At 39.2% G+C, this 7,776-nt stretch overlaps 1 pseudogene; it reads right to left on the bottom strand.

Annotated features, from left to right (window-relative positions):
* Positions 1–5,392: 5,392 nt before the first annotated feature.
* On the bottom strand, positions 5,393–6,963 carry LOC104851511 (annotated as a pseudogene).
* Positions 6,964–7,776: the final 813 nt, after the last annotated feature.

The following is a 7,776-nucleotide window of genomic DNA, read 5'->3' as shown; positions in this document are numbered from 1 at the left end:
CTGATATATTCTGACTTATTCTTGTCATGTTATTGTCCTTTTGTTGACTCTTTTTACTTTTTCTCCCATCTCCTTTTAGTTTCTTGCCTTGCCTATTTGATTTGGTCTGTTGGGCCTCATGTTATTGTGAACTTCATTGTCCTTTTCTAGGATATTGTTTAGAATTCCTTGCAGTGTTGGTTTGGTGTTCATGAAATTTCTCAGGTGCTCTTTGTCATGGAAGTATCTTATTTCCCCATCTATTTTGAAAGAGAGTTTTGCAGGATACATCAGTCTAGGTTGGAGGTTCTTTTCTTTTAGGACTTGGAATACCTCACTCCAGGCTCTCCTTGACCTAAGGGTTTGTGTTGAAAAGTCTGCTGTGATTCTAATGGGCTTTCCTTTACATGTGATTTGTTTCTTTTCTCTTACTGCTTGTAGTATTTTGTTTTTCTGTTGGATTTCTGGAATCTTGATTATTATATGTCTAGGTGTAGATTTTTTTTGATCATGGCTAGTTGGAGTTCTATATGCCTCACTTATCTGTATGTCTAATTCTTCCCTTCTGTTTGGGAAGTTTTCTGTCATTAATTCTGTGAAGAGCTTTTTTACGTCATTTACATCTTCTCCTGTTTTTTCATGAATTCCTATGAGTCTTACGTTATTTTTCTTTGTATCATCTAGGAGTTGTTGGATTGATTTCTCATGATCCCTTACTGTTTGTAAGAGACCTCTTTTTTCACCGTCACTGACTGTGATCCTATCTTCTATATCTGAAATTCTATCTTCTCAATCTTTTATTCTGTTGCATATACTTTCAATAGAGTTTTTAATCTCCTGGATATATCTTTGAATCTGTTTTATGGATTCCATTTCTTTCATCTGTTGGGCATTCATTATTTCCATTTCTTTCTTATGCTGAGTCTTCATGGCTTCTATCATGGTCTTGAGCTCATCTATTTTTTTGTCAGTTTCTGCTCTAGAGTCTCGAATCATGGCTTCCATTTTGCTCATCATCTCTCTGGTTAACTGGGAAATTATTTCTGATTTGAATTTTTCTAGAGTCTGATTGATCTGTTTTGTTACCGCTTGTGCTATGGGTCCAGGGTGTCCTGTTGGTTCACTATCAGATTTTTCATCCTCATTTGTCCTACTATTTGCCATTGGTGAACTGGAAATCTGTTTTTGTGTCTTGCTTAAGTGTTTTCTCGTTTTTATTTTTATTGTTGGGTTGTCCTTCTTTAATTTCTGGATATTACTTAAATCTTCCTAATATAGTTGCGTTTTCGCTTTTGAGTTTCTAATGACTCATAGACATCCTCATTTTCATAATATCAGAGAAAACAACTCTTTAAATCAATCACAACCTTTTATCCCAATTGATACATTCAGCAGCCCAATAGGATCAGGTACAGCTTGCAAACTGACCACTTGTGGTAGTCATTAATGTATCACCTTTAACTCATGTGAATTAAATTAATTTCAAGAAGCAGCCCATAATATGTTTGCAGTGAATATGCTTTTCAATATAGCATCTTTACCATTTAGGATGGTGGGTTAGACTTAGAACGAGAGGATTAGATAAGTGAAAGAATTAGAGCAGGTTTGAAGTGAATCCGGAGGATGTAGAATTACCTTACTATCTTTACAAAGCTATTAACTTCAGGGGGGATAGAGAGAGTGCAGGAATAAGGACAAGAATATATCCCCTTAACAATAATAGGCGCTTGCCTTCCCTTGAAGGTACAGAGCCATGAGTGAGATAAAATGACTGGAGAAAAGAACATAAAGAGAAACCCCTCCTAAAAAGAAAAAATAATAAAAGAAGAAGTCTGAGTTAGGGCAGGAGCCGGAATAAAAAGGGAGATGAGGGATAATATGGTGGAGCAAGAGACTGAGTTGGAGAGAGAGGACAGAAAAAAGAAAGAAATTTTAGGGTGGAATGAGGAAAAGAAAAAAGAGAGGAAAAAAAAAGAATTTGAAGGGCCTCTTTCAGACTGTCTCTGTTCTCATATTATACCACATGTACAGCCATATGCAGAACCAAATCCCCTGGTCTCAGCTAGCCAATGGCAGTTCCCCATGACTGAGACTGAACACAGTCCACAAGGCCTAACTTGAGTTTCCCTTCCCTCAGGGTTGAACTCCATTCAGTTCTATTACAGGTTTCCCCTGCCCTTTCTTTAAAGATGTTCAAAGTTGGGAGCTCAGAAAACAACCCTTCATGAGAACCTATGCCTCTGCAGAGTTGGTCTAAGGAATGGCCCAATCAGGAGGTTTGAGAACGGAGTCGGGGGGAGGTCATGGGGGTGTTTCAAGGGCTCCCGCGTGGCTACCTTCCTTACTGGGTCTGTTGTCGCGCAGTCCGGGAGGTCACGCACCCACTGGGTGATCTCAGGCAGGCAAGCAGCTGAAGAGACCCCCTCCGGGGTCTTTGGGTCCTTGCTGTGTCTGTTGTTGCACAGTCCGGGAGGTCGCACACCCGCCAGGTGATCTCAGGCAGGCAGGCAGCTGAAGAGCCTTCCATCGTCTCTTGATGAAAAAGAATCGTTTGGACAACAAACTCATTTAAAGATAGGAAGACCATAGAGACAAAGTTTCTCTGCTTGATGTGTGAAGAGGATGTGGGGTCTGGTGGCAGGACTCAGTGGGAAGAAGGGGACCCTTGGCGTGCTTCTTGCATGACTTTTCTCTTGAACCCCACCCTTCAGTGCTTCTGCAAGCACCACCATGGACCCCTAGTTCCTTGGGACACAGTTTGAAAACCACTCAGCAGACCATTTCCTTCTCCATCCTTCCTACATCCACTCAAAATGTTCTGAGCTTCTTGTGGCAGAAACCTCTGAGTTCCATGAAACACAGACACCCACAGAAGACTTTCTGTCTTCCATGACAGTGATTGTCTAGAAAAGACTGGATCATAGTTCTGTTGGAGAATTGGAGGGAGTTGCAGTGAGTGTGGTTAGGGGAACCAAGAAGTATCTAGTGTTACATGTAGTCTTGCTTAGTCATGAAGGCCCCACCTGAGACCTAGAGACTTAGCCAGACATGACAACTGTGGGCCCTGGGAGAAAACCAATGTATATATGTACATGTGTATGTGTGTTCACCATGTGTGTGTGCTATTAGGAGGGGATCTGATTGGGAGAGGCAGGGAGGAGCCGTCGGAGGGTATGTCTCTCTCCTGGACTCTTCCTTTGCTTTCTGCTTCCTGTCTGCCATGATATAAGCAGTTTTCCTCCACCACATCCTCCTGCCTTGGAGCCAGGTGACTGGACTGCATCTTCTAAAACTTGTGAGCCAATATAAACCTCTCTTCCTCTAAGTTGTGAGCGTCAGATATGTGTCTCAGTGATAAAGAAGTGACCAAGACAGGCAGGTAGCAACAAGAACCCCTAAGAGTAGCACAGAAAAATGCAGGTCATAGGTAGATACTCTTTGCTTCTGGTGCCTGTTTTATTTTAGCTTCTGGGTCAATTCTGTTTCCCTGTCCTAAAAAAAAAAAAAAAGAAAGAAAGAAAGAATTTGCATGCCACTAACTATACTCATTTAAAATACACAACATAGTGGCTTTTGTATAGCCACAGAGTTGTGTCATCATGACCACAATCCAAATATAGAATTTTTTTATCACCCCAAAAAGAAATTCCACACCCAATAGCAGTCACTCTCCATCTATTTTTTCTTCCCGCTACTAATGGCTTCCTAGGAGCCATTTATTACCTGTTTCTATGGGGGTTTTTTTGTTTGTTTGTTTTTGTTTTTCAAAAAAAAGGAATCAATCATACAATGTAGCTTTGTTTTGGTGGTGGCAGTGGTGGTACTGGAGATTGAACCTAGGGCCTTTGCACTGAGCTACATCCCTAGCTCATTTTTATTTTTTTATTTCAAGGCAGGGTCTGGCAAAGTTGCTAAGTTGCCTAGGCTGAGTTCAAATACTTGATCCTCTTATGTCAGCCTCACCTGACCAATTTAGCATGTTTTCAGAGCTCATCCATGTATTAGCATGTATCCGTTCTATGTTCCCTTTTTACTGCCAAATAGTATTCCATTGCATGAAATGACAGCATTGGTCCCTTCTCTATAGTTTTACAGTCTAAGGTAAACTGCAGTCTGAAAATACTAAATAAAAATTCCAGAAATCAGCTCATCAGTTTTACATTGTCTGTTATTCTGAGTAGGTTAATGAAATTATGCACTGTCCCACTTGAGAATCATGCCTCTGTCCAGTGTATCCATGCTGTATATACTACCCACCCACGAGTAACTCAGTAGCCACCTCAGTTGACACAGTGATGATCAAGGTTTTGCAGTGCTTATGTTCAAGTGACCCATATGTGATAGCCCAAAACTACATCATTATGCTTATTGTGTTCACATTGTGTCATCTCATACTATCCCAAGAGAACAGTGACATGGTATGAAAGATATTTTAAGAGAGAAACCACATTCATATAACTTTCACTGAGAATATTATTATAATTGTTCTATTTACTATTAGTTATTGTTTATCTCATGCTGTGCTGAATTTTAAAATTTTATCATAATTATTTATATGGGGTTCATTTGGAGCTATTTATATTGGGTCCATTTGGAACCATCTGAGGTTTTAGGAATCACTGGGGAAATGGGATAGGGTGGGTATGCTTATATTTTACCAACCTATTGGGTTGTTTCTACTATTATATATATGTATGTATATAACCAATTTAATAACTTGTCAAAGTTTCATAATTACAAATTAAAGTGAATTTTACTAACCACAACCAAAAAAGAATTGTGGCATAAAAGATTAAAATTTCATTTGAAATAAAAGCAAGAATTAAAGTACAAGCATATTATTTTTTTTAATCTTCATTTAAGCCAAGTATGTTGTGGGCTGAAAAGTTATTTATACAGGATACATAATCTACATTTTATACTTTAATACAAATTTCAGAGCATAAAGTATAACAATTTTTCCTATTTTTAAAAATTTTACATACATTTACCTGAAATACAATATTTATAAAATAAAACAGCTACTGGAACAAAAGCAACATTATTCGGAAAGGTGTTTACTTTTTAGTGGTTGCAGTGGGGCAAATTTTCCTCATTAAGTGCCTTCTGGCATTTAGACACACTTATGGTTCTTGAATATAACCAAGAATATGGTACTGATAAAGAAATATTATATATCTTATATTCACATATGTATTGCCAAACAGTCAAGATTAAAGGACTGACTTTTGACATAAGTAAAAAATAAATTTTGAAAATACATTTTAATGTATTAATGTATTTTAAATGTAATTTAATACATTTACTCTCCCTCAACTACTGTTAACACATTTCACAATGCATTCACAAAAGAAGTCCTAGGAGTTACATTGTCCTGTGTGTGCCTCCATAGATCTTCCTGTTGGGGCAGCTATCAATGATCTCCTTTCTCAATACAGGTCTTTGCATTAGCCTGTGCCATTTGCCTGGCCAAGTACCTGTCTCTAGCTGACATTACAGTTTCTTTATTATTCCTTTTTGCAAACTTACTGCCTCTGGTAGTCTCTCTTGTTCTTTGCCCTACTCTTGCCTTTCCTCTGAGTCCATGTTTTGCACCCACTGATGTTTCAGAACTGGAGGGCTTCTCTTGGTCTCTTTTTTTGTTCTTATCCATATTCCTCATTTTGGGGGCTCGTTCATGATCCAGAAACTTCCTTTGCCCTAGAATTTGATCTGGATTATTTTCTGTGATTTCTTTCCGAAGACTGAACACTTACTTCTTGTTTTCCCCTATCTCTGCATTTATCATTATTTTATATCTTTCCTTCTTTTCTTTCACATGCTCCTCCTTTTCTTTGCTCTTCCCTTCCTTCTCCTCACCTCTCACTCATAGGTCATGATCATTTCATTGTTTTTCTTGTTCCCTTGAAGAATATTTCTCTCTTTTCCATTCTCTGTCATTTCTTTCTCTCTGGTCTCCCCTTGGTTTATCTTCGTGTTTATGCCTCTTCCAGTGGGAATCTCTATGACTGGCCTCTCTGGATTTATGAGAATCCTTTGTTTTTCTGCGGTCAGTCAATATAGTAGTTTTCCTGGTCTCTGGATTGCCTCTCTTGGTGCTGATCTTCCCTTTTCTCATGCCCTCTGGATTTGGAACTTTTGGTGTTGTGTTTGGCATCTCGGTTTTTATCCTCCATCACACAAGTCTGGAGAGCACAACTCTCTTGTGTTGTTCTGTTTTCTGAATTGATCTCATCTGAGTAACCTCTTGATTTCTCTTCCTTTAATCCAGAACTGGCTTCATGAAAGCTGCATTTTGGTACTTCTTCTACACCAACTACTTGATTGGAGTGGGGGGTAGGGTACTGGGGATCGAACTTGGGATCTTGCGCTTGTGAGGCAGGTGGCAGAACCACTGAGCTAAATCCCGACCCTTACCAACTACTTAATTTAACAGGTGCCTATAAAATCCACTGAGATCTTTCTGCTTGGTTACATACAAACGTGCTTGTAGTGCAGTAGCTCGTTTTCTCTTTCTTCTTCAGCTCTTGCAGTTTTTTTTATAAGCAGATGTCACAAATGCCTCTATCATCAAATTCTTCTTTTTCCGCTTCTCATTCTCTCTGTACTTTTTTTCCATTCTTTTTCCTGTTCCTTTTTTCTGATCTCAAATGCTTTTAGTAAGTTGTGAATATATTTGGGCTTTCGATCTTTCCCCGAAAGTAACCTGGAGTTACTTTCTTCCTTTTTTTTTTTCTGTATGTCGTCATACATACTGCCATATTTGTATACAGTGGAATCTTCTGCAAGAGCCTTTTGCATCTCCACTTTGGTCTGTTTCGTGGCCTGCTTCTTTGCATTTTCCCTCTGAAGACTTTCACTCACGGAGGTCTCGTCATCATCATCAGAATCATTCCCAAGCACTGATGGTTTCTGCAAAACAGGGTATAACTGCTGTATTTTCTTTGGCAAAATAAGCCCATACTGCCAACCCAGAACCTCCATTTTGCTCGGGTCTCTGCTGAACACAGTAGACGCCAAAGTGATGCAGACGCAGATGCCGTCATGTAAATTCTCGCGCGGTTTTAGGCACCGGGACTCTGCTTAAGCTATTGCATCTCTTTGAGTTGCTTTCGGATTCCTCTGTAATGTGTCTCAGGGTTTCTGCTTTGTTTTAAAGCCGACCAGGTGCAGTTCATAGAGGTTTCACTCCGTAATTGGCTGGCTCCGAGGCTGGGAAGGCAAACCAGCACCACAGAGGAAAAACAGCACGGCAAGCCCAAGGCAGCAAAGGTAACAGGAGATCTGTTTTTTCCTGTTGATGAATAGTGCTGCTATGAACATTTATGTACTGGCTTTAAACCTATGTTTTCATTCCTCTTGAATATACACCAAGAAGTGGAATTACTAGGTCATATGGAGACTCTATTTTTAAGCTTTTGAGGAGCTGCCAACCTGTTTTCCAAGCAGCTGCACCATTTCACATTCCCAAAAACAGAGTAATAGGGTTCCAGTTTCTTCAAGTCCTCACCAATGGTTGGCCTTGTATAACTTTGTTTCTAGCCCATGTTGATGGGTATATGCATTGTGGTTTTGACTCACATTTCCCTAATGGCCAAAAATGTTGAGCAACTTTTCATGTGCCTTTTGGCCACTTATATATCTTCTTTGGAGAAATATTTGTTCAAATGCTTTGTCCATTTTTAATTGAATTATTTGGCTTTTTATTAGTGAGTTGAAAGAGTTCTTTATGTATGTTGAATACCCATCTCTTACCCATATATAATTTGCAATTTTTTCCTCCTATTCTGTGGGTTG

Source organism: Fukomys damarensis, unplaced genomic scaffold, assembly GCF_012274545.1.
Source record: "Fukomys damarensis isolate Sample0158 unplaced genomic scaffold, DMR_v1.0_HiC HiC_scaffold_24, whole genome shotgun sequence".
In the NCBI taxonomy this organism is placed as follows: Eukaryota; Metazoa; Chordata; class Mammalia; order Rodentia; family Bathyergidae; genus Fukomys; species Fukomys damarensis.
Note: the sequence above shows the minus strand (reverse complement) of the source record. Positions and strands in the feature narration are given on the sequence as shown.